The 22,265-nt window shown below is 38.0% G+C and overlaps 1 protein-coding gene across 1 annotated transcript in view; it reads left to right on the top strand.

Annotated features, from left to right (window-relative positions):
* Positions 1 to 22,265, top strand: part of PPP2R3A (protein phosphatase 2 regulatory subunit B''alpha) — a 193,782-nt gene that overhangs the window by 7,500 nt on the left and 164,017 nt on the right. The window lies entirely within an intron of this gene.

Below are 22,265 nucleotides of genomic sequence, written 5' to 3'. Positions count from 1 at the left end.
ATGCAAGTCTGAGACTCTTATTTGTAAAATGAAAGTGATAAAAACCCTTGCCTCACAAAGTTGTTGTAAGATTAAATAGGAGAGGATATATGTGTTACTGCTTTGAAAAGTATATATCATTAAACAAATACTCATGATTATTATTGGCATGCCACATAGAGCTTTCATTTGGTCAAGGCCCCATAGATTGATGTCCTTCAGGGACCACCACACATCTTCCCTCTTAGTGCATAGTGAATCATGACATGACTAGAGGGCTGAGATCCATGTTGTATCCCTAGGTCCAAAGTCACAGGGCCCCAGATGCAAGAGGTAGTTGGAGAGATTGCAGCTATCCAGAATTGAAAGTATATTTTCTTGTAGGGCATGTGTTTGTTGAATTCTGTTGCTGTTCCTCTGATACTGAGGAATGGCTATTCTAGGTGTTTAAAGGCCCTAAAGAGTTTTCAGGCATAGTAAGAAATTAAAAGGCACTTTCTTCTTATTGGACCAAGAATCCTCATGTTTCACTCTCTCAGCTTTTAAACTTCTAGAACTAAGACTGTTTAAATGGCTAGTGATCTCACTAAGTTCAGTCAACAAATACTTATTAATTTATCACTATGTGCCAGGCACTGTTCTAGATACCAGAGGTATAGTGCCTTTTAATATAAGACCAAACTCTCTTGACTTTGCATTCCCCTCTTAATTTGTTTTCTACAGTTATCTAACTCACTGACTCCAGTTCCTTTTCCACCAGTCTCTCTTGAGTCCACATTAATCAGGCCCCTTCCCCCACTGAAGCACGCTTGTCAAGCTCACCGCTGACCTTCATGTTGCTAGCTCTAGTGAATCAGTTCTCAGTCTTCCTCTTACTTGACCTTTCAGCAGCATTTTACACAGTTGATTATTCCTCTTTCTTTGAAACGCTTCCTTCATTTAGCTTTGCTGCATTCTCTGCATTTCCCTCTCACCTTATTGGAGGTTTAGTCTTTTTGCTAGTTCGTCATGGTCTTCCTGACCCCTTAAAATTGGAGCATTGCAAGGCTCATTAATACTCCGTTCTTCCTTATTGACTCTTATTTCCTTGGCATTTCAGTCAGTCTCATGACTTTAAATACCATCTATACACCAACAACTACATGCTGACTACTAAATATATATCTCCAAGTTAGGAAGGAAATAACTTGCAGTAACGTCTTTTCCTTGCTTATGTCCTTCTCTGATGGCCTATTGCCAACACAGCAGCCAGAGGAATCTTGTTAAAAGTAAGTTATCCACTCAGAGGCTTTATACTTTCCTACAAGGCTCCTACATAATCTGAACTCTTTGTCTTTCTGACCTCATCTCTTACTACTCTTCCCTGTGCTTGCTTTGTCCCAGTCAAAAAGGGGACTTTTTTCTTCTTCCAACAAGCCAGGTATGTTCCTTCCACAGGACCTTTGTTTCTCCTAGTAAAGCTTCTTCCCTCATTCTCTATTTCCCTTCCCTTTCAAACTGCTTCTCAGCACTTTGGGGTAAAAGGGAGGGGTATCCTCCCACCCCAGTCCCCTAGACTGAGCACTAAGGCTATCCCCTTCCTCTTTGTTTATTCATCTTACACTTTCATTTGAACAGAATTCCTCCAGTTGAAAAAGCAGCTTGAAAACTGCTTCTCTGTGAGATTAGAAATAAAAAGCAGAGATTAGTGGTTGCGAATGGAAATGTCATTAAGGGCTTAGGAATCCTAGCAAGGTCCACTTAACCCTTCCATTTTGTAGATCGTAGGCATATTTCCTATTTTACAGCCTTGGGGATTGGACCCCAGAATACTGCTGTTGTGAGTACTGATGTGCTCCTACCAATGCCAAGTCTTCCATCAAGCACTGTGGCCCAGCTGTTAGCATTTTGTCTTCTCTCAACATGGTACATCTTGGCAATCTTGGTATTCTTCTAGCAGAAGGTTGAGACCCCTTTCCCATGGTGGGCCGTCCTCAATGAGTGGAGGCTCACTGGGTGCTGGCAGCAGTATTGAGATCCAAGTATTAAAGGCAATTGAGGGTTCTGTGTAATGAAGAGTGTGTTGATTCTACTGAGAAATGCCCCAGGCCTTAAAAGGGCAAATAGGCCACATCTAGTGACAGTCTAGCTAGATAGCAAGTTCAGACACTTCATCGGGGCAGTGTTTCTCAGCCTTTGTCTGCAAACCTACAGGCCTTTATGTGGGCCCTCTGATGGGTTCATGTTGTTAAAATCTGGAATGATGTCTGTTCTGATTTGTTGTTTTAGAAGAAAAGGTATTATTTCTAAGAATTTTAGCCAAACAAGTATTTTATAAATACAGTCTCTTTGCTTTCCTTTTCCTAGATGATAAACAAGTAGATAAATTAATATAATTTCAGATAGTAGTAATAGTGCTATGAAGAAAATAAAGTGGAGGGCTTTTCCTCTGATGCTGAACACTTGGGTTGTTTCCAATTTTTCCTTGTTTTAAACATTACTGCAGTGAACATCCTGGTACTTGTGCAAATGTGTGAATGTTTATATTGCGTAGATTCTGAAAGGTGGAATTGCTGAGTCATATAATCATAGCTAAAATTTTAATTAAAAACTGCCAAATTGGTCCCCAAGTTATCTGTACTAATATTACATATATAAGATATATGATATATAATCTAATTAAAAGCACTGATAATATTGAATACATTCTCTTTGTAAGAGTAATTAACATACTGTTAAGCTAAAAATCTTCATACCCTCACCAATTTGTGAATTTTTGCCTTCTTAAAAGTTGTACAAAATGGTATCTCCTTGTTTTAATTTTTATTTCCCTGGGGCTGAATATCTTCTCTAAAGTTTGTGATTATTTGTATTTATTTTTCTGTCTGTTGGGTTGCATAGCAGAGACTGCTGGTTACATCCTATGATCCATTCTTCTTTCATCTTTAGTAATAGGAACCCCAGCTTTTAGCCAGGCCCATTGCTGCCCATGTAGAACACTTGACCTCCTTGGTGCTAAGTATAACTATGTAAGTTTTAGCTAGTGATATATAAGCAGCAAAGGTTAGATGTGACTCTCTGAAGTCTCCTTAAAAGGAGAAAGCACTTCTTTCTTCATCCCTTCATGTGTCTTATATGTTGGAACACAGATGTGCTCCACTGAAGCACTAGTGGCCATCATAGACCATCAGGACTGTCATGGTAGGTCAGTGAGCCAAAAAGGCTGGCTCTCTTGAGCATTTGGCAGAGTTGCTGCGTTAAGAGGGAAGACTTTCTTTAGCATGAGAGGGAAATTTAACTTGTATTTTGTTTAAGCACTCTTATATTGCATTTTTCTAGAATACACAACATAACAGGTGCTTGCCTTTTCTTGTTTATTTATGTTGTAGATAAATAAACTTAGATAAATAAACTCTAGATAAATAGACTTAGATAAATAAACTCTACATACTCGTCCTTTATTATAAAAATGGCATATTTCCTCCAATCTGTCGGAGTCCTCTCCCTTTGTGGTATCTTTTGTTAAATAATAGTTTTTAATTTTGATGGCAAATTTCCCTATCTTTGCCTTACATGGTGTTTGATTTTACTTGCTTTTTTAATACTTCTTTTCTGCCCCAAAGATACACATAGAATCTTACTTTTTAGTACTATTTTTAAAATTTAGATATTTAAGTTCATCTGGAATTTATTTTTGTGAATAGTGTGAGGGAAGAATCTTGTTCAGTTGGCCATTCATTTGGAATAATAATTTTAATAGGTGGCATGTCAAATTATCAATTACTAAATTCTCATATGTGCCTAAGTTGGTTTTAGGACTCTGGTCCCATTGATCTTTGTTTCTACACCATTAATACATTTTAAATTGTAATAGTTTTGTAATATTTTTTCTTGGTAAGGCAAGGTCCTCCTCCATTCTATTTAAAAAATTAAATATATTTAAAATTAAATATTAAATAGCTATAGCAGAATATTTGTAAAACGTATATATAAGATGTAAAGCATAGCAATACAGTGAACACTTGTTACCACTCAATGTAAGGAAAAAACATTACCATTCCCTTTGTCCTCCCACTCCAAAGTTGTCTTGACTCTTCTGCCACATTTTCTAATTGATGTGAAATTTTAGAATTAGATTATAAATTGCTCTTAGAATCAATTTATATCATTGACATTAATAATAGTTCTGTGTCAATAAAATATTTAAATATTTTTCCACTTAAAGATAACAGTTTGAGTGGTGTGATGCAAACATACAGTCGTTAGAAGATATGGCTCAAATGTGGTCATGATCTCTAATCATTGTTTATTGTCTGCTTTGGTGGTTTTTAACCATTACACTGTTTTTAATTGTTTTTAGTTGCATTTGTGGTTTAATTTGTACTCATAATGGACTGTTGGTTAAAGATGAAGCATGTGTGCAACACATGTCAAAATACAAGTTAAAGAGCATAAAAATATAATTCTGCTAAATTATTTTAAGATGCTGTTTATTAAATACATAAGTTGCATTCATCTGATCAGCATTCTTTTTTTTTTTTTTTTTTGAGATAGCATCTCACTGTGTTGCCCCGGCTGGAGTACAGTGGTGCAATCTCAGCTCACTGCAACCTCCGCTTCCCGGGCTCAAGTGATTCTCCAGCCTCGGTCTCCCGAGTAGCTGTGACTATAGGTATGAGTCACCACTGCCTGGCTAATATTTGTGTTTTTGTAGAGACAGGGTTTCACCATGTTGCCCAGGCCGGTCTTGAACTCCTAAGCTGAAAGCTATCTACCTGCCTCAGCCTGCGGAAGTGCTGGGATTACAGGTGTGAACCACCACACCTGGCTGATCAGCATTCTTAAAAAACATCAAGATATATCTAATATTTTAAAAACTATAATTAAAGGAAGCCAGGTGAAGGGTGTTTCTGTACTATCTTTGCAACTTTTCTAGAAACGTAGAGTTATTTCAAAATAAAAAGTTTTAAAAAATCATTATAAAGATAGAAACATCAGCCAGACATGCCTTATATTTAAAGTAACACATTTATTTACATATGCATGTAATTGGCATTTACTATTTCCTATTCTTAAGCCTGTCGTAGAGAAAATAATTTCAGGTTGGTTCACCAAATACAAATAGTAAGGTAAAGGTACACTGTTGAATCTCATGAAAGATAGCATAGGCCTAATCAAGTTAAGAGGCTTTAATTTCTAAAATGAATTGTCAATTGAAAGACCCAATGTGGTATTAAATAATTAGGAAGTGGTTTTCTTGAAAAATAATTCATTTTCACCTTTCTATATGATTGGCGTTGTGGACAACTGGATTTTTTTTTTTTTTTTTTTGGTAATTAATTGTACCCTTTAGGTAGTTAAAATTCTAAAAAAGAAAGATTTAAACACTTGAAAATGTGAAGAAGAAAAAATATGGGTGATTCTGTCCAATTTGACTTTTCATTTATTGGTAATAAAAATCTACAATGTGTTACAAAGAAATTCTCTCAAAGAGCAGGTGAAACCATTTCTCCTACCTTGACGTTTAAAAACGGAACCCCCAATTTATCAAAATAAGAAGCTGATCTTTATAAGCTCAAAAATGTAAGTATCAGGTTATAGATGCAGTTTGTTATTTTGGATGCTATAATGCAAATTAATTTTTAATCTACATTTCAATATACATTTGGTGCTAAGTCCATCTTCTCATCAACCTGTGATTTTCTTTACATGACAAAATAGTTCATCTACTGTGAATAGAAGTCAAAATTTGTCCTTAAATATTATCAGTATTAAAGATTTTGCCACATAAACTTTATAATACAATCTTTAATGATATGCTGATTTAAGATCAAATATTTTTACCCGAAATTGCTTTATCATATGTCATAAATTTTTTTTTAATGATTTTAAAAATTCCTAAGGAAGTTTGCAATATTACTTTTAAAATATTTATTTGGCTGGGCGTGGTGGCTCATGCCTGTAATCCCAGCACTTTGGGAGGCTGAGGCAGGTGGGTCACCTGAGGTCAGGAGTTCAAGACCAGCCTGGCTAACATGGTGAAACCCCGTCTCTACTAAAAATACAAAAATTAGCCGGGTGTGATGGCACGTACCTGCAATCCCAGCTACTCAGGAGGCTAAGGTAGGAGAATCACTTGAACTCAGGAGGTGGAGGTTGCAGTGAGCCAAGATCGTGCCACTGCTTTCCAGTGACAGAAGGAGACTCCATCTCAAAAAAAATATGTTTATTTGTCAAATAAAAGGTTGAGAAACATTGATCTGCATTAAAGGCCTGACCACTGAAATTGTACTGATTGATGTCCGATTGGATCTGGATCCAGATTGGCCAGCCTGGAAAAGACATACCGTCATCAGAGTGTGGGAACACGATGTGTCATATGATGGGTCCCTTTAACTGAAGTACACAGCATTGCTGCTCATTTTAAAAGGGTAACAACTTTCCCCTCTCAATCCATGTTGTTGCTTTGGTTGTAAAAATGGGCATATGGGCACATGTATTGCTCATCCTGCCATCATTATAATAAAAGATCAGAATGTCCAAAACATACTGGGCAGACAAAAAAAAATATGGTAAGTATCCATTACATATGATAAGGGTTTTTTGACTACAGATGAAATGAAGAGAGACACCAAGAGAGGGAAGGAGGCAGAGTATTATGATAGCAAGAGCTGAAAGAAAAATAGATTATCAATGAAGATGTATATTTTCATGTTGTAGAAATTGATTGGTTTTAAGGAATAAACATCCACTTAAGTAAATCCACTGTAAGTAAAATATTGTTTATAGTTAAAATACACAGGGAACACGTTAGTTCATTCCAATTTTAGTAAGTACAGCCGCCATCATGGAAAATGAACATGCTTCTCTGTCTGTATTATGTCTGCTCTGTTTTCTTAACACCAGTGTCTCCTGCCACGTTGCTCATCATGAATGCCCCGAAACAGTGGCCTCAGGCACAAAATGATAGGACCTTTAAGACTCAGAGCTCTCAGTTAATTGACAATGTTTCAGTGCTTCAATTCCAAATCCCCAGGACAGAAAATATAATTGGTCTACCTTGAGTTAGTGTCCCAACCAAATTTTCCAGAGATTGGAAAGCATGTGACACATAGTTTCCCCATCTTGCCTGTGGACAAGGCAGGCCTCTAAGAAGTGGGTATGAGTCAAGAGGAAATGAATGAAATATCTTGTTCAGTATGTAAGACAGAAGACTTGTTTGAAAAGGAGTTAATTGCTGCCCCAAACCTTGGGGGTTAAAAAAGGAGCATAAAATGTGCACATACCCCTTGCAAAAAAAAAAAAAAAAAGTTGGTAAGTATATAATAGGAAGGTTAAGTTAGTTTATAACATGAACTACTTTTGCACTGGGCAGCTTTATTGCCCCAATAAAATTTATAGATTCCCACCCAACAGGAACGAGGGACTTTAGGAGGTGAGATGAAGTAGATGACTGGAACTTTAATTATATAACCAAAAATTTCCATAAGGTGTATAGACTCCTATACATTGGTATAGACCATGTTGGGCCAAAATCTGTTTCCCTAAAGAGCCAGTTGCCATCATGATAAAGCCTGTTTAGGCTGATGCCAAATCAACCTGGTGATTTCCATGAAGTTCCACTCAGTTCAACTAGCTTGGTAACCACTGATGTTCAAGTGTCTTAGTTTTCCCACACCCATGTAGTGGAGTTTGGTTTGTCTTGAGCTGTTCTTGCATAGCACAGATGAGTGGTAGCGGGGCATTTACAAGGAGGAGCACCACCAGGTGTAGGTGTACTGAATGACAGTGGTAACATCAGAAGCTCTTAATGGTTTCCGGTCATCAGTACATGTATGTCACTTTGCCTAAAGGACCAAGGCCTGGTTGACAGAATGTTCTAAAATGTTTGGATAACCAGATGCCTATGCAGGAATGTGTTCTCTGGGGATTTGGACATAAGCTCTTGAAGTTTGGTGATCATGGTGATGTGGGTCCACTTTACTGGTGAGCCAGACGACTATTCAGTAAGTGGACTTTTGTAAAGTAACTTGCTTAGCTGTAGTAGATTCATAATTGAGCATCTTGTTGGTGGTCTTTCTCGGTTTGTATGTTGGGGAGTTGTGCTGGGTCTTGGAGCTGTAGTGGATTGTCTCCTCTACTTTGCCTCTCAGTATTAGAGAATTTGGGATGGGGGCCAGGGGTGCTGGTCTTAGGTTCAAAGCAAATGCTATATTATTTCATCAGGTAAAATGCCAAACGAAGCTGAGCAACTCTCAGAAATGGTCAGTAAGGCCACTTTATCCTAGATGGAGCCAGTTAGCCCTTCCTTAAAACTGATTACAGAAAGTGACCCTTTTTTCTGGTCCAGGTCTTAGCCAAGGAAACAGAAATGGTGGTATATTAGCAATTTGCCTTCCTCCTTTCTTCCTTCTCTTCCTTCATTGAGTGCTTGTATTGCTAGGCACTGTTTTAGTGTTAGGATGCAGTGGTGACCACAGCAAACAAAATCCTTGCCTTTGGAGTGTACATTCTATTGCAGGGATAAAGACAGTAAACGTGTAAACAGTAAATAAATCCAAGAACTCATAAATTTTATAAAGACATTATACTACATAATAGGGCAGAGAGTAAGGAGAAGGGGCCAGGGTCAAGGGAGAGGAAGAGGCCATTTGAAGAAAAGAAGGCCAAGGGAGAATAGTACAAGATGAGGTCAGGGAGGTGGTTAGCAGACTGAGCTATTAAAGGCCATGGGAGAGGAGTTTAGACTTTGTTCAAAATGCATTTAAACAGGAAAGCAATTCACTCTGATTTGTATTACTCTGGTAGTGTTGCTTGCACAATGACTGGAGTTTGGAGAGGCAAGAGTGGAAGCAGGGAGACCAGTTAGAAGTCCATGACAGTACTTCAGGTGAGAGAAGATGATGGTTAGGATCATGATTCTAACAGTGGAAATTAAAAGTGGTCAAAATTAAGAGATATTTTTGAAATAGGGTTGACAGGTCTTACTGAATGAGTTTATATCCTGGGTCTGGGCTGCACATATGGCAGTTGGCCGTTCCACTTTTATGAACTTGCAAGCAAGTTCATAGCAAGACACCTGTAAAAAGTTCTGTTTCGCAATAATGTACTCCAGTTGTGCATCTACTGGGTCATCGGGTTCTTTGTCTATATAATGGGTAATTAATAACAAACTCTTGTTGGGCCTCATCTGGAAAATACAGGGATTCCTGCAGTCCCACATGTAGGATGTCCGCTGAATGAAGAACTTTGGAAGTGTCTCAGGTTCTCATTATACCCTTCAGGCACTTGAGGCTGAATGGCGGTCAAAAGTTGGTGAAGCAGGGTGGGTTACTGTCCTAACCCTAGAGTTGGACCTGTCAGCTCAGCCTCACATACCACATATATGACCAGGAAATAAAAAACAAATAATGAACAACCTTGCTGGCTCTCTTACAGCAGATGACTCTATTTATTCTCAACCCTCCCACTCTCAAATTCCTGACTCGTGGTCAACCTCTGTACCCCTTCTGGTCTTTTGGTTTGAACTCCCCTTTGGATTCTTGAAGTTGAACCTTGCTCTCAGTTCTGCTTTCCCATCTGATCTCAGTATCATCTTCCCCAACTCCAGCCACCCCTGCAACACATGCATACACACACACCTTTCATAATATTGAATGAAAAATTTCCTGCTGAAATTGTGGCCACAGAACCCCACTAGAGGTGGTAATTCAGGCTTATGTCCTGTGGGTGATTTTGCTTAGTTAGGTGGTACTGTTGAGCCCACAGGATCATAACTTTTTGCCTGCATTTGTCTTATAGACAGATGAGTACTTCATGTACTCTTCCAGTTGGCAAGCTTAGTGCAAAAATGAACTAATAACGTTAGATGTGATAAGATTTTATAGTCTTGGTTGGTTAAATAGAGGGCATCAGTGGGGTCAAGAAATAGGATTCCAAAGCCATATCCAGGGCAGGAGCTAAGCAATGGGTTCTGTCAAGGGACATGTGAGGACTGTGAAGGCTCAGCTCAAAGTAATCTGCATTTTGTTCTTACAGATATTTCCACTGGGCTTTTGCCCCATTTCTCTACCCGAGTTTAGTTTTGGGGTGTACTTCACAGAATCTGACCGTTTATCCATTAAGAAAATATTATTGAATTTATATTTTATGCTGTGCACTGGCTATATGGTGGGGATATGAGGATGAGTAAATTGTGATGGCTTTCTGACTCATCTGCGTCTGCTTCCCTGATTCATCACACTGCCACCTGAATCCCATCATCCCCCTTCCTGAAAAACTATAAGTGTTATAAATGCTTAATACTAAAAAGACAAGACTGCAAATAATTGGAAATTATTTCAAAATGTTTCTTCTTTTCAGTGCATTTTTGCTTTTCTATTTATGTGTTTCCTCTAAATCAAATCCTATGTTTTACTCTTCTGTTAAGTTCCTTTAAATTGCTTTGTCTTGCCCTGATATTTGTGTTCTTCCACATTTAGAGCCTTCTGCGTCTTCTATTTGCCTCTTGTTGATTTAATCTCACAGGTCATTTTTTAAGTCAAGCTTTATGCTTAGCCTTATGGCATGTTTTGTATGTAATTCTATTTCTGGATACGATGCCATTTGTGAACATGCTTTTAATTATGTCCTAGTCAGTTATATTATTGAACAAGCTCATTGTTTTAAGTATACTTACAAAGTTTGACAACATACTTATAACCTGAAGTTCAGAGAGAGGTAGCACTTAACGTTATTCATTGGTTTTTAAGAGTCACCTGTAAATTTTACTCCATTAACTTTATCTGTTATGACTTTTTTATAGCTATTTTGTGTGTCACAGTTTATTAGTTTTCAAACTTTTTGAAAAACAAAATTGGAGTTTAACAGAAATCCACCTTTTTGTTCATCCTATCCAGGTTACTATAACAACTTCAGTGTTGTATAGATTTTCCCTCCCTCCTTCCCCTTCTAACTACCCTTCCTTTCCCTTCCTTCTCTTTCCTTCTTTTATTTCCTATTTTGAGAGTTCCTTCCCTAGAGGTTGAGAAATCTGGAATTGTAGCAGGGATTTAGGAACTGACTACCCCAGCTCCTTTAGCCTTAATATAGTATATGACAAAAGAGCTTTGATCTTACAGAAACCTGGACTCAAATCACAGTTCTACTTTCAGAGTATGTAACATGAGTAATTTTTTTTCTTCTGTAAGCCTCAGTTTCCTCATCTGTGAAATAGATAACACTTCAGTGTTAACATAAGAATTAAATTAGATGATGCATTTAAATACTCAGTACAATCCTAGTAATATGGTTTGGCTTTGTGTCCCAACCAAATCTCACTTCGAATTGTAATCCCCAAGTGTTGAGGGAGGGACCTGCTGGGAGGTAATTGGATCATGGGGGCAGTTTCCCCCATGCGGTTCTCGCGATAGTGTGTCCTCACGAGATCTGATGGTTTTGTAAGGGGCTCTTCCCGCTTTGCTTCCTCTGTCTCCTGCTGCCATGTAAGATGTGCCTGTTTCCCCTTCCACCATGATTGTAAGTGTCCTGAGGCTTTCCCAACCATGCAGAACTGTGAGTCAGTTAAACCTCTGTGTTAGTCCATTTTCACACTGCTGATAAAAACATATCCAAGACTGGGCAATTTACAAAAGAAAGAGGTTTAATTGGACTTTACAGTCCACATGGCTGGGGAGGCCTCACAATCGTGGCAGAAGGCAAGGAGGAGCAAGTCACATCTTTCATGGATGGTGCCAGGCACCACCACGAGAGTTTGTGCAGAGAAACTCCCGTTTTTAAAACCATCAGATCTCATGAGACCCATTCACTGTCACGAGAACAGGACAGGAAAGACCTGCCCCCATGATTCAGTCATCTTCCACCATCTCCCTCCCACAACATGTGGGAATTATGGAAGCTACAAGATGAGATTTGGGTGGGGACACAAAGCCAAACCATATCAACCTCTTTCCTTTATAAATTACCGAGTCTCACATATTTCTTTATAGCAGTATGAAAATGGACTAATACACCTAGCATGTATAAGTACTTTAAAATGATGATGTAATAATATTAATCTTCTCTTTGAAAGCCCAGTACAAGAAGGGTCAGCATAGCAGCACACCTCTGTCTCTAACCCAATCCTTCTCACTTTGTCTCTCTCTCTCTCCCCCTTTCCCTTTCTCTCTCTCCCCCTCCCTCTTTCCCTCTCTCTCTCCCTCTCTCCCTCTCTCTGTCTCTCTCCCTCTCTCTCACACACACATACTCAAGGAATACAAGCCCAAGATCAGAGGATGAATGCCATGTTCCCTCCTCTTTGCTGTTTATCTGTTGATGAAGGTAGCATGAATTTCTGCAGAGAGCAGTCTTACACCTAATGTATAACGGTTCCTTTGACCCTGCCAGTGGAGGCATACAGATGGATTGTCTTACTTGGAACTCACCAGTAAACTTTTTGGCAAATGATGTATCTCCAGATGTGTGGTTATTAAGTTGTACTCTTAAGATGTTCTAAAGGCTTAGGATGTGACCATGGAATAAAGTGACTGCGACAGGGTAGAGAACAAGATCAGCATTATTAATGTTGTGGAAAAAAAAGATGAAGAAACTAAGAGGACAGAATATCAGATGAATTATTTGTTTGGATGCTAAAATCAGTAAGACTTATGACAGAAATAGTGTTGGAGTGACAGCCAGGAACTAAAATCAAGGAATGAAAGGGAGTGACTTTGGGGAGTCATAAATGACTGCAATAAGGAAGGATAGTAGGCAGTAGAGTCTGATGGTATGTAACTCAGCAGAGGATTTTTGGAGAGCACAAAGGGAGAATGATCTGGAAGCAGCAGTGAGGAACAAGAAAGGCAGTTACCAGGTCTCATGTTTTGAGGAGTATGGAAGAGAAAAAGAGTCATCATCTAAAAGGGATACAGGGAAAGCAGCATTCTCAGGGGAGAATTCAGTTTCCATTTAAATATGAAGGTAAAGGAAGTTGAGGAAAGCTATAGAGGTCAAGAATATGAGGATTTTGCTGATAACTGCTCATGAGTCCCACAGGGCTCAGCAGAAGGGTTAAGTTTTCAGGAGGTAGAAGGGGTAGAGGCTTAGATTTCATCATCAGTCACTATCATCTTTCCCTTGCATACATGCTCAACTCCTTTGACCCTCTTTGACTTCAGCAACTTTGCCTGGCTAACCCACAGAGCCAGTTAAATCCAGTTATTTGCCTATTCCATGCCTGTAAAACCATGCTGCTGAACTTGACTTATATTAATTATCATATCCTCAAGTGGACCCTTAATGTTGCCTGGCTATTATACTAGATTTCTCCAGCCATTTTCTCTCAGTTTCATCTCCTATTTGATGACTGTTTCTTCAGTCTCCTTCGTGTTGGATATCTCCTCCCCACTCTTCACTCTCAACTGATGGCCTTGCTTCCTATTTCACTAAATAGTCAAGAAAAAGCTTTATCACCGCAGCTACCCACCACCCGTGGTAGTATCCATATACTCTGCTTTCTTTCCTGTTAGTGTGAAAGAACTACCCTAAGTGCTTTATAATTCTTTCTCTTGTGTCATCAGTTTTCCTTTCTTCTGAACCATTCTCCTATGCATGAATATATGCTTTTATTTCTTCCATGTTAAAAATAATCCTTCTTCACTCCACTTTCCCCTCTAACTTTTGCCTCATTTAATGTAAACATCGTAGTAAAACTTATTTAAAGAGTTATCTATGTTCTGTTGCTTATTTTTCTCTTCCCATTCTTTTTTTAACTAAAGCCAGTCAGACTTCTTCCCCCATAATTCCAATAAAACTGCTCTTTTTGGTTATCAGTGATGTCCACATCTGTCATTTCTCAACACCTATCTGACTTAACATTCAGGAACAGAGTTGATCGTTCACTTTATCCTCCTTGAAACACCTTCACTGGGCTTCTGAGATACTTGTCAAGAACTATGAAGGATCTAAGAGTTTACTCTATTTGTATACTAACAAGTTAATATGCCACAGTTTCATGTATAATGGTAGAAGACACGAGACTTCTGGATCAGAGACAGAAGACAGTTTATTACTTACAGCAGTAACATAACCAAAGTATCAGTATTTTTGTGCTGGTTTCCTGATCCCCAGTTCTCCCAGGGCAATATGAAGAGGCCAGATGACACCTGCACACACAGTAAGGCTGTGTTATTGGAAAGGAAACTTGATCTTAGGTGGAACCCAAATCTTTTATAATGGGCCATAAGCATGCCTGCTCTTTGTTTCAGAGGGAAACATTATCTTTATTATGCTGGACAGTAACCCGTTGCTCTGGAGGGAGACACTACCAAGTCTTCCAAAGCTATTCAGTATAAAAACATCCTTGAAAAGATAGTCTGGAACTGTCATGTGTCACATCACCGACTATCAAGATAGTGCCTCACTTACAATATTTGCAGAAACATAAGAGACCTATGGAGAATTGACTTACAGTAATTCTTCCCTCTCTGGCCACTTTTTGTCAGTCTCTTTTGCTGGTTCTTCTTCAGTTCCCCATGCTCTAGTTCTACACTGTCTAGTACTGTGTAGCCACTAGCTGCAGGTAGTTACTTCAGTTGGCTGTATTTCAAGTGCTCAATAGCCACATGTAGGAAGTGGCTGCTATTGCATGGTGCAGATATAAAAATATTTCATCATCACAGAAAGTTCCATTGGACAGTGCCACTCTGCATGTTTGAAGTGCCCCCTGGCTCAGCCTTTGGATATCTCCTTTTTACTTCTGTATTCCATCCCTTGGTGATCTCACTTAGTTTCATGACTTTAAAAAAAGACTCCCAAATTTCTATCTACCTGCATCTGTCCCCTAAACTCCAGGCTCAGTTCTCTAGCAGCCTTCTGGACACATGTACCTGAATGTCTTAATAGGCATTTAAAGTTAATATGTCCAAAACTGAACTACTGATCCTCCTTGCAACCACTACTTCTTCTCCCACAAACAAATCTTTTCTTTCAGCAGTCTTTCCAGTTTCAATTAATGTGAGTTCTCATCTTCAGTTGTTCAAGGATTTAAAAAGAAAAAAAAAACAGTTTTTTTAAACTCTTAGATTTTTATTATTGACCTCCCTCTTTTCTGTAAAACCCACTCATGTATCCCATTGGCTCTACTTTCAAAATATATCCAGAATCTGACCACTTTTCACCCTGCTCCTGCTACCACCTAGTCCAAGCCAGCATCATCTTTTGCCTGGATTATTCTAATAGCCCTCCTTTTGGTCTCCCTCTTCTACTCTTGTCCCCTGTAGTCTGTTCTCATCCTAACAGCCAGAATGATTTTGTGAAGAAGAACATCAGGTCATGTCATTTCTCTGCTTAAAATTCCTCAGTAGCTTTCCATCTCACTTAGGTAAGAGCAAAGTCTAGTCACACTGGCATTCTCACTCTTGCTAAAACATTCAAGCCATGCTCCCACCTCAGAACCTTTATATCTGGTGTTCCTTTTGCTTCCTTTTCCCCTAACCCACCCACTGAAGACACCAGTCCAGTTGTCTTATAGAATGATCCATACCATGAATTTCTCTGCTTCCTCATGGTATTAACTTATTTATCTATAGCCTATATTTTCTGGAATTGGACATTAGATCTAAGGGATTGATTAGATTAAATATTTCTGGTGAGGGAATTCCATCAATGATGCTGCAGTCTTGACATTGAATCATTTTGGGAGGCACATATTGATTGTCCCACCATTAGTGATGCCAAGTTTATCTAACGTGTTGAGATGGGAATGTTCGTATCTCTCCATTATATATTTACATTTTTCTCTTTGTGGTTAACAAATAAGCTGAAGGGTGAATGTTATTTTTCTTTTAACACTGTTATTTTAAGTACACTTTTTAGCTGTGGAACTGCTTTTTCAAATAAAACGTTTTTTGGAGATCCAGTATCTAAAACAGATAAAAGCAGAGCTGTTTTGTTGCAGTAGGAAATGCAGCTTCCAAGGGAACTTTGACAAGCAGTTTTTAACCCACAGAGCCCACCCAAACACTTCAGAAAGTGGAGACCCAGAGGACACATGAAGTCTTAAAGCCACCTAGCATCTCATGAGAAAGGCTCAGTACACCTTCTATTAGAGCATAGTTTGGGAGCTCTGCCACTTCCTTGGAAAGCTGTGGTTGTGAATGATCATTAGAATGAGACTTGGTTTTTCCCTGGCAGTCCACCCACTGTTTTTAGTTGTCTCAGTGCTTTCTTGACATTCTATCTATCTGTTCTGCAGATGTGAAGATTTGAAATTACTTCATTTATAGTGTGTGTTGGGTTTCAGTCCTTTTTTGTTTCCCTTTTGGAAATTCTTCATCCACAAAGAATTCCAGATTCAGACATTATTCATCTATGTCTGGAACACAAAAAATCTCCTGAGTTTCCATATGTCTTACCTTTTTTCTACCTTTAAAATAGTCAGCATGCTGCCACAGCTGAAGTCAGTTTTTTCATTTGCTTGTTGCTTGCTTCCTTTCTGTACCTTACTTACCATACAGCCTAACGTACCTTACTAGAGAGTTAAATGAGTAAATTTATTGTGCCCATACAATATCTATAAGTTGTATACTATAGATTTTTATTTTCAGGGAAAGGAGTTTCTCTATATTAAGTGGAAAAAAAACAGGCAATAAACTATAATTTAATCTTACTTTTATTTAAAAAGTTATATGCACAAAAATCTCCATGACTGTTTGTGTATGTGTATATTTAAAGCCCAAAAGGATATTTACAAAAATGTTCACATTGATACTACCTCTAGCTGTGATCTTTGCTTTCCTCTTTATAATTTCTCTGGTATCACTCTCACTTTTGTTTGCAGTGTGTTTTATTTCTACAGTCATTACTTTTATAAAGATTAAAACTATTGTTTAAAAAGACAAAACAGTAACTTTGGTTTGTCAAATCCAAACTGCCTTGAAGGCAGGTCCAGGCTCCACCCCAGCTTACTGCCATCCGTACCATTCTTTGGGATTCTTCTCTTATCCCAAATGAGCAGCTTTTCCTTGATCTCATGATTCTATTTCTTTTACAATAGGTTCTTGGCCATCCTCTAGAATCCACTAGGCGCTGAAGACTCTCTCTCTCTCTGTTCATTTTGGGAACATCAGGAAGGAGGATGTAAAAATGATGTTCTAAAAGGAATTGTCACTAGAATGTGATCTCCATCAGGACCCAGGAGGAGCTCAATAAATACCTCTTAAATGAATTGACCTATTTTTTTGTCTCATTTATTTTACCTCACAAATTCCTACAAACAAGCCTTGTTTGTTTTCTGTAATGCCCTGAACATTTGGAGTACTTAATATAAATTAATGAATAAAGTCCTTTTAAAAATATATCCATACTTAATAAAAATAAATTTCAGATTTCTTGTTATCTTTAACCAGAATTTGTGCTTGTACAGGAATTTAGAAAGGGACAGGACTTAAAGATAGAAGTCTTACGTTAGAGCCCGCTCATAGTTTTGTGATCATGATTAGTCAACTTAAGCCCCTGAGCTGCCTTCGTTTATAGCCTCACGGATTCTCTTCTAGACTCTTCTGAGGCCTTCTACCTGGCCTACCTAGCAACATCTTGTGTCCTCAAGTCTGCCCTCCACAATGCTACAAAGAGTAATAGTCCACAGTGCACATTTGATCTTGTCTCCTCCCGCAGCCACAATTTGTAACCTCTCGGGGGCTTTCTGATGCTGTGTTGCCTTTGCCCTACTCCTTCAGCTTTGGCTCCTGGAAGCCTATCTTCAAACTTGACACTCCAATAATACCAAGTTCCTGCCAGCTCCCACACATCCCATGCTGCTTTCTGCTTTGCTCCCTCTTCTCACAGGACGTTTTCCCTTCAGCCAACTACACTACTCTATTCCAGGACTGGGTTTGGCAGATCCCCTCTCTGGTGTGTCTTCTTTTGCCTAAAGGTTATGTATCCACTTTCCTGCCCACTCAGACTGTGAGCTGCTTGAGGCAAAACCATAGAGTTCATAGTTCTTTATGCTGAAGGGTACCTGGCCTGTAGTGGGACTCAAATGTTTATTAAACTGTGTTGTAAAATACATGTGTTCTTCTAAATTGTCTAAATGATTTTTACCTATAGAATGTTACCTGATTTTTATGTTCTCCTCCAAAATAAGAAAAATACTTGGAAAAGGAAATTGTGTGAACTAAAGTAATTTAAAATATAGCTAGACAGAGACAAAAACTATTGGTGATATTTTGGAGTATATAATAAAGAATTTTTTTAAATTAGAAAATGGTAAAAGTTTAACCCCAAATATTCCTTTTGGAGATAGTTCTCAGAGAAATCAGTAGCTTTGCACATTACATGCATTAAATATTAATAGCCTATTAATCATACTTACCACATCAAATAATACAAAATAGTTCTCTGGTGAAATGTAGCTCTTTCTTAGTTCAAACCAAGAAAAAACAAATTTTGCTTTTCTCGTGTTCCCTAGACCCCAGAGCCATCTTTCATCCTGTTTTTCCTGAAGAAAGATGAAATCTCTGTGAGGGAAGTGACTTGACCAAGTTACCCAGGTAGTCAGTGCAGAAGCTGTGACCAGGAGCTTCTGACTGTCCACCTGGTGCTTTTTCCCTTCAGCCACACATTTCCTGTTTCTCCACTGCGGTAAAAATAAAAGTAAGTTTGTAAGCGCTTCCTAATTCCCATATGTTCAAATCAGGTCCACTGCTGAATGTTTTTATATCATCCTTAGCCTCATTCAGACATTAGCCCTAAACCGAAAGCATTAAGTGCTCTTTCATACCCATGTATACAGTTTCTTTGAGCATCAGAAAATCTTTTCTATAAGAGATGTTTTAATTTCTCAACTATATTAATTTTATTTATTTTATTTTTTAAATTTCTCAACTATTTTTGAAGTGGACACAACAAATAAAATATTCCAGGTCTCTTTTTTATTCCACAAATAGGCCTTACTATACACTTCTGGTATTCTTTTAAACTGTTCTGTTGGAAGCAGTTTCCACACTGAGTCATCCACCCAAGATTGCCTATGTTTTCCAGGCAAAGTAATAGTTTCATTATTTCTAAATGACTCATTACTTCTGAATCATTACACCTTGTGTACTCTGTTAAATAAAAAGTTTTCAAGACAATTTTCTACAGTTTTTTTCTGCTCTTAGTCTTCAAGTGATTCACCTAAGTGGCATGGACATTCAATTAACTCTGTCTTTTCTTTATGATTGATGTTGATCATTTCTTCTTGAACCCTCTCATCAGCTGAGATAAGCAGTGGAATTTCTTTACCTCATACTCTGCTCCAGATGTTTCCTGAAGTGGAACAAATAAATAGCAACGTAGTATGTGTAACACCATTCTATAATTTCCATCATTGCATTAATGTTTAAGATTATATTAACTTCCCAAATTTCTCCATGAAATTAGGGAGAGACACCCCAAAAAATGTAGCTCTAATGTTTGCTGGGAGATGAATTCAGCTTCGGGCATGGATTTCAGTACACATTCAGGAGAAAATATTCCCCATGTAGTTAAATATACTTGGCAGTGAAGAGACTGGAGTTAAAGATAAATATTTGAGAGGAAGCACCAGATAAAGATTTTAAAGCCACAAAAGTGGACAAGATTTGAGCATACATAGGATGAGAAACGAGGCAAAGGACAAAACTCTGAGGAAGACTGGCACATAGGGGACAAAAGGAGAGATGCAAGGAAGGAGACAGTGAATTTTCAAAGGGCAGGTGGAGAACCAGCCAAATATGTCCCAGGAATCAAGCGAGGGAAGTGTTTCATTCTTTTCAACTATAAAACCATTGAAAATCCTTATGACCTTAGGATAAGCAAAGATCTTAAGGTAGTATATATAAATGTATTAACTATAAAAGAAAAAATGATTAATTGGATTGATGAAATTAATTTACAGGATTAAAACCTCCTACTCTTCAAAAGCCACTGCTAAGAAAATGGAAAGAGAAGCCACAGACTAGGAGATAATATCTGTATTTAAAATATATATATAATGAACTCAGAATTCAGTAATAAAAGATGACCCAAAAGATTCTGAATAGGCACTTCACAAAAGAAGATATGAATTTTTAATAAGCGTATGAAAAAATACTCAACATCATTAGTCAGCAGGGAAATGCAAATTAAAGCCACGGTGGGATACCACTTCACACTCACTAAGATGGCTAAAATTCACAAGTATCTGAAAGGATGTGGAGCTACTAGAGCTCTCAAGTGCTGCTAAGGGTATAAAATGGTAGAACCACTTTGGAAAACAGTTTTGCAGGTTCTTACAAAGTTAAATGTACATTTATCCTGACGCAGTAATTCCATTGCTAATTACCCAAAAGAAATGAACACATATCCACAAAAAGACTTTTACTTGATTAGTCATAATAGCTTTAAATCATAATAGCCCAAACTAGAAACAGCTCAAATGTCCATCAGCTGTATGAATATACCAGAATTTGTTTTATCTATTTGTTGAATAGCATCAGAACATTTGAATAGATAAAACAAATTCTGGTATATTCATACAGTGGACTACTACTCAGCAGTGTAAAGGAATGTACAATTGATAACATACAGTAAAATGGATAAATCCCAAAACTAAGTGCTAAATGAGAGAAGCCAGAGAGAAAAGTACATATGTAATTATGCTAATATGAAGATCTAGAACTGGTGAGACTTACCTACAGTAATAGAAATCAGATCAGTGGTTGTTGGATATTATGGGTAAGGGAAATTGAGAAAGGGCCTAGGGATAATTTTGTGGTGATAAAAATGTTCCGTCTTTTTTAAGGCAGTGGTTACATGGTTCTTGTCAAATCTCACTGGACTACACATTTAATATGTTTTTTATTGTATGTAAATTATCAATAAAGTTGATTTCAAAATAACAGTGAAGCTCTAAAAAGCTGAAGGGAAGCTCTGTGTTTGTGGGCAGCATTTGTCAATTAGTGGGCTTCACTGTAAGGTGATCAATAGATGAGATTTCTATTTCTCCAGAAAAAGATTCTTTAATCCACAGTGGAGACTAGGAGCTGGAGGTAGTAAGCCTGGTTTTTGGTGACCTGGGCCTCCTTTATTTTCAATCCTTTACCACCGTCTTTGTCTGATGCCCCTGATGTTGGTGCTTTTCTGTTTCAGTTTTTTCCTCCCAGCACATCAACTTTCTATCTTCATCAGGGTGAAAGAGGGATGATTTCTGAGTTTGTGGAGTGGGGGTAGGGAGACCTAACTATTCTCTTACAGACTTTCAAACAGTCCCCCTATGTTCAATCCTCTACCCTACTCCATTTTCTGTGGTACCTACTACCAACAAACCTTGGCTTTCTTTGGGTTGTGCAGGGTATGAATTGGTTTGCTTGTCATCAGTAAGCTAAGTCATTTACCATTCCTTCTCTTTTCTGTCTTCATCTGGAGTTACAGGTGTCTCCTAGGTTTCTGAAGATGGAGTTTGCATTCCTGTTTCTCATTCTTATTATTTGGAGGAGACCTTAAAACTGTGAAACCCATACTGCACATTTTCAACGTTACCAATACCAGACTCCTTATACCTCTCCAAACACACAAGCCTTTTTCTATCTTTGTGCCTTCATAGAATTCCTTTTTGCTTACAAGGCACAGTCCAACCTGTTTTTTACCTGATAAGGCTCTTATCTTTCAAAAATCCAGTTCCTCTCCATCCTAACTTTTCTTATCTGCTGCTTCTAAACCTTTGTTTCACAGCAGATCTTCTGCATTAAGAATTGCCATATAGCAATTTTTTGTGGAACTTTCCAGAGGCACTGGAAAGTACTTGTTAGAGTAATCGTAATCTGCTTAAAGTGGTGGTAATAGTAAGTGCTTGATAAATATTTGTTGAATGAACTCTAAAGATGCATATGAAACACTTGCCCAGAAATTAGGAAAACAGACTCTGGCCCTTTGTGGAGATGAAAGGACCAGCAGAGACCAAAAGCCTGGGGGGTGGGACTGGCAGCATGCCACAGACCTGAGGTGCATAAATATACACATTCAGAACAATTAAGAATTCCCAAGTAGTCTGTTGTATTAGGGGTATAAAGCAGACTATAACAGATGTTTAGATTGAAAATTTTTCTCATATTTTATCTAAGATTATAAAACTCATTATTTCATGTGCCATTAAGAAAGAGAAAACTATTGATTATGATAGAATGCTTGTCATCTAGAACTTTTTTTACTTATTGAAAGAGTTCTATGAGACTTATGTTGACAGATTTTTGTTTTTTTTGTTTGTTTGTTTGTTTGTTTGTTTGAGATGAAATCTGGCTCTGTTGCCCAGACTGGAGTGCAGTGGCGGG

This window comes from Nomascus leucogenys, chromosome 8, assembly GCF_006542625.1.
Source record: "Nomascus leucogenys isolate Asia chromosome 8, Asia_NLE_v1, whole genome shotgun sequence".
Taxonomy (NCBI): Eukaryota; Metazoa; Chordata; class Mammalia; order Primates; family Hylobatidae; genus Nomascus; species Nomascus leucogenys.
Note: the sequence above shows the minus strand (reverse complement) of the source record. Positions and strands in the feature narration are given on the sequence as shown.